The following is a 5928-nucleotide window of genomic DNA, read 5'->3' as shown; positions in this document are numbered from 1 at the left end:
CAACAGGTGATAAATGACAGAGCCTTCCACTCTGCTGCCGTCCCTCAGAGGTCCCCCACCCACCCACCCACCTAGCCTTTGTTCCTCCCTGAGATCCACTCATCCTCCCCGGCCTTGTTAAAAGCTCCTTTCCACAAAGATTAAAGACAGGAGGAAACACGCCGCTCAGCTTCGTGTGGGGGCGCGGATGTTTTCCTAAGGTGGGCTGCGAGCAAGGCCGTCCGCAAAGGTGTGCGGGGCTGAAAGGAAACAGGAAGGGCTTTCCCGCCGTTACGGTGCTTTCCTTTGTGAGTGATTTGATGCTCTTTCAGTCTGCGGCCCTTTTTGTTGTCTCTCTTGTCGTCAGAGCAGATATTTGTTTCCAAAGCATTATTTCCCTGGAGGCTGACTGTTGCCTCACTGACAGTTCAGAGTGACAGATTAAGCCCTGGTGCCTTCACATGGCGATACAAACTCCTGGACGCACACCGAGCGTTCCTGGAAGGAATGCATGTCGCCCGTCGCCTTGAACGACAGAGTTCTGAATCGTGATGGCCACCGCAGCCACATTTTGAGAGATGTAGTAACAGCACCTGGAAAGCAGGTCTGCACAGATTCATCCCGATGTTGCCCTGTACCTACGTTCCCTGGTACGACTCCCGTGTTCCTGGATCCCCAATGATATCAGAAAACATAGGTACCAGATAACATAAGTACCATGGAACACAAGTACCAAGGAACATAGATACTAAGCAACTTAAGTACCAGAGAACATAGGTACCAGAGAACAAAGGTAACGGAGAACATAGGTACCAGAGAACAAAGGTAACGGAGAACATAGGTACCAGAGAACAAAGGTAACGGAGAACATAGGTACCAGAGAACAAAGGTAACAGAGAACATAGGTTCCGGGGAACATAAATAGGGACCCGTTTACAGCAGGCAGCTATTTTCCAGAGAACTTGAGTGAATCAGTTGTGTTGTTGGTGTTTGTGTCTCTGTGAGTCACTGCTGTACTGTAAACAGCCAGGGAGCTGCTGCTTCACAGGCAGGACTGAAGCCATGAGGTCAGGCTTATTAAGACACGACGTGGTGCGAACACATGAAACGTTTAAACCCATTAATGAGCTGTAACACCTGCAGGAATTTACTGACAACCTTTACTGTGACCGCACAGCTCTAATCCTGAAAAAAAGTCACACAAAAACAACATTCCCAGACAAGGTGTGCAATGATGTTTCTTCATGTGTGTGTGTGTCTGTTAGCAAAATATCTGTTGAATCACTGAACAGATTTTATTGAAACATTCAGGAAATATTCATTGGTTGTACCTCTACAGCTGATTAACGTTTGAAGCCAACCCAAAGCAATATGGCTACCACAGATGACCAACTTCAAAAACACAAAAATTGCTATAAATCGCTCACTTTTACACCTATTCACCTAAATTTCGGTGTGGTAGTAGCAGAGAGTCACCCCCAACACATACTCTGAGCACTAGACATTGCACAGCATTTTTGCTAAAACGGGACATTAACTGTTAAAATCAGCACTGTCTGTCTGTTAGCAAAATATCTCATGAACCGCCTGGCCAAATTTAGCAAAACTCTCCACACATAATCATTGGATGTATATCTACGACTCATTAACCCTTGGTATCAATCCAATTCAAGATGGCCACCCCAGCTTATTGACCTTAGCCAACAATTTGACAGATACTGGGCTAAAACGGGTGTGGTAGTAGCTGAGAGTCCTCCTCAACACATAATCAATGCTCCAGCAGATCTCGGTAGTTCTCACATTGTTGTATGACGTCATTTCCAAGGTTTGACCAAAGTGGTAATAAGTCATCGCTTTAAGCGTTCCTTTAAGGGATGCTAAGGCTTTAATTTTCCTTTATAAATGTGTTTTAAGATGTAAAAGTGATGTAAAAGAGCAGATTTGTCAAAGACCCCTTTTAACTGAGCTCAGATTTCCCTGGCCTGACACGAACGCTGGTGTCTTGTGCGGCGTTCGTGTGCGTTCGGACGTATTGCTGATTGCCCTTCTTTCTCAGCCCGCTGCTGCGCCCCTGAGGGGAACAACGAGAAAACATCTCCTTACAGATTGGGTAATTGCACAATACACCAAATATGTTCCACATGAGCTCGCTGGCTAAGCGGAAGATTTATGCTCCTTTTAAATCCGAGTTGAGAAACCCTGCAGTGAGTTGAAACGCAACTTTGTTAAAAGCCAAACTGTCACATTTCTGACATACACTCAGGTTTTGAAACAAGCAGCGAAAGAACAGAAGGGAACTCCCACTGCTGTCTTCACTTGGGTTTCATTCTTTCAAAGGGCTGATTGGAGACACCAAGACACTGGTCAATGTCCATCACAGCTAGTCCATTAGAGCCCCAACTCTTCCACGCCTCCAATTCTGCCCTTCGTCTTCGTTTCCCGGTCGAATTGCAGCCTGGAGCAGGACAGAGGTGGACTGTGGTCGAGGGTTCGGAGGAGGAAAATGGGGTCGAGCTGCAGCAACAGTTTTGCCACGTTTCAAGCAGGGAGTCCAAAAAAAAACAAAAAACAGAGAGTCCGTGTGCTGGGCTTCAGACGGGTGTGCTGATTACTAACAGATCACAGGTGGCGCGAGAGAAAAATGCGCAGTTGCCTCAGCTTCAGGGTCGTACTTTGTGTTAATGTAAACGGAACAAAGTCATCATGTGAGAAAACATAAAATTTCTCTGCTTGTCCAACTGCAACAACTATTTTCATAAAATAAAACAAAACAAATTACAAAGACATTTTTAAGGAAAATGTGTCAAAACTTTGGGGAGCCAGTCTGTGATGTTCAGTTTATATACCACATAGATATTTTTTTCCTTAATCTTTCAAGTCTAAAGTAGATGGTCTTGTCCCAAGCTCCAGAGGGATCTCAGGCTGCCGGACAAAAACAAAACAAAGAACAAAAAATATAAATTTTTGCCATAAAAATGATCCATAAAGAGATCCTTTTAAGTCAAATATCAGATTATCTACTTTAAAATCAAGGTTTCCTTTCAAACTCATTTTAATTTCCTTTGAAACTGACCGTTCTTCGCAGCTGGAAATCCCTTCGTATAATGTTTGGCCTCATTGTTAAGCTTGGGGATTTCTCTTTTTTAAACATGCAGCTGGAATTCCTGATGATGTCACTCCAGACTAATAAAAACAAAGTTTTCAAACTGGCGGCCTCCTTAACTAAACTAGCTTGATGACAGGTGTTAAACTGGCAAATTTCAACAAACTACAGTCATTTCTGAAGCTTTTAAAATGGAGAATTTGAAAATAATACAAACTGAATACTAAAAACTTCCTCATTATGACACATTTTGCCAACACAGGTCCCAATAATTCCCAGAATTCCTCTGCTTCCACATGTTGCATCAGTTCACTGCATGGAGTCTTCATCCTCCACCAGCTTCTTGCTGAAATCTCTCAGATTCTTTGAATGAGCAACAAGCCCCGATGCGTCCCCGGCTCTGAAACTAATCAATCACAGCCGGGGTGTGCGTGCTGGATGCAACTTGTTGAGGAATCTCGGCATGATGTCATTCCCAGAACATGGAATTCATACAGATCGGCCGTGCTGATCAGCTCGGTCCTTGGGGAGAACCGGCTCTCACTCCCTGATGGCTTCATTTAGCCTCTGCAGCGCCGAGAAAAACAGAGCAGACAGACGCGTGAGCACCGAGCGAAACAGCTAGAACAGAGGGGAAAATCAGCTAATTTAAAACTAAAACATAAACTTAAAAGCTAAAACTTGCGGAACAGTAGCTAAAAATTAAATGTAGTAAAACAGTTGCTAAAAGCTAAATGTAGTAAAACCATAAAAAAGCTAAAACTATCAAACCCAAAAGCTAAAGTTAGCAAAACAATAGCTAAATATAGCAAAAATGTAGCTTAAATGCTAAAATTAGCAACACAGGAGCCAAAAGCTGAAATTAGCACAACAGTAGCTAAAAGCTAAAGGGAACATAAAATGACAAAAATAAAGTAAGAATGTTAAATTTCAGAAAACGATTTTGAAGGACTTGATGACATCCTACTGTATTTCTACTGTTTTATTTTTTGTTGTTGTTTTTTTTTGTAAATAAAGTCAAATATCTCAAAAAGTATAAAAGTTACTAAAATTAAACATCAGAGCTCCCTCTTCAAAACTGTTCAAAATATGGAAGTTTTTATAATGCAAAAAAATGTCCGGAAGAAATCTTAACCAGGAAAATGACAGTGTGAATGCTGAGTCAGCATTTATAGTATTCTATTCCCTGTTTTATACTTTCTTTTAGATTTAGTTTGTGAGAAGAAAAGAGGCTGGCAGAACATGGAGCCTTACAGGAGGAGGGAGGGAGGAAATCCCTGATGCCCACAAACCTCCTCACCTGCAGTCCGTCACTCCCAACTGCTTTTACAGCGTCGGTGAGAAACTCCCAGCCCTCGGCCTTTAACCGTATCTCTTCCTGCTCCTTTTTTTGCTTACTTTGCGCCTGGAGCATCCCCCCATCCCAGAGGTTATCTTACAGACCTCTGCGTCTCTCCCTTTCCTCTCACATCTGTCAAGAAAAAAAAATAAATAAATGGGAGAATTTTTTCATCCAAGCGTAATCCCGTAATTATCACATTCCTGCGTATTGTCACGTGAAGACAACTCCCTGTGGCCTCTGACTGGTGTCCCACAAACCTGCACCTGGAGCGATAAGGGGGCAAAACAACGATCTAAAAATAAGTTAGCAGCAAATGATGAAATAGTCGCAGACTGTTGGTGCTTTTAGATCGGTTTATTGAAATCCAAACCGGAGAAGGTGAAGCCGCAGGGATCGGTGCGAGCCCTCGCTGGCCCGTCCTGCGGCGTGAGGGGGAGATAACAGCAGCAGGACGTCGGCTCTGATTGATTACACGGCCAAGCACAGACGACTCTGTACGTCATGTTTGATTCCTGACAACAACAACAACAAGAAAAAACAACAACAAATGGCACTGAGCTCCCCACAGGAATGTCTGACAATCACTTCCTGACAACGTTTGGCTTGTTCACGTTGGGCTGAATTAATTGCCGGTTAATAGGACGGTTAGGACGTCCATCCTTCTGACACGCTGTGATAATTAAATCAATAAAACCCGCGAGGTGAAATAGTTCAGATGATTTTGGGGGGCAAAGGTAATAGAACTTTAATAATCCTAGTTGTTGACGCGCTAACGGCTAATCGGTACAGAGTGGAATGAAAACGACGCAAATCTTAAAAACCGCAAAGTGTTTTTATAAACCTGCCATCTTTTATTGTAAGACAGGATTATTTTAAAAAAGAAAAGTAGTAGCTGTAGGTCTTCTTGCAGGGATAATCTAATATTTCACAAAATAACTGTGTGGTGCTAAACTGGTGATGGTGTGGAGGTTGTTGTTTTTTGAAATAGTGTTCACATGAAGTGCTATAAATCATCTTTGAGACCGGAGTTGATTCGAAGGGACAGTCTGGTTATGTCTGAAGTGTTAGTTATGGTTGGTCAGTGCCATTATGAGCCACGGAGTACAGAGTGTGAAGAACAGGGCAGAGGTCTTCCTCCAGGCTAGGCTAACGGTTAGCTTAGCACAACTGAGCGGTGACACGGTTCGGCTGTGAAAACGGGAAAAAACAAAAGTCTTGTGCAAAAGCGTAGAGGTTAATCTTAACTAATGTAGCGCTCTTTAACACCCAATTTTTTTGAGAGAAAGTTGTTCTATAAGCCTGAGAAATGATTAAAAACTAGCTAGACACTTGTTAGCCTAGCCTGGGTGCTTTTTTCCTCAAGCTGTGTTTGACAGAATGTTGCTTCCGAAATGACCGAACTATTCCTTTAAGGCAGCAACGATCCACTTCAGCCTTGGCCCCGATCGGGCTAGCTGTTAGCTCATCGTACGGGTCTGGTTTCTCTAAACAGAGGCTACCTCCA

This window comes from Kryptolebias marmoratus, linkage group LG2, assembly GCF_001649575.2.
Source record: "Kryptolebias marmoratus isolate JLee-2015 linkage group LG2, ASM164957v2, whole genome shotgun sequence".
In the NCBI taxonomy this organism is placed as follows: Eukaryota; Metazoa; Chordata; class Actinopteri; order Cyprinodontiformes; family Rivulidae; genus Kryptolebias; species Kryptolebias marmoratus.
The sequence above is the reverse complement of the archived record's forward strand: the minus strand, read 5'-3'. Positions refer to the sequence as shown.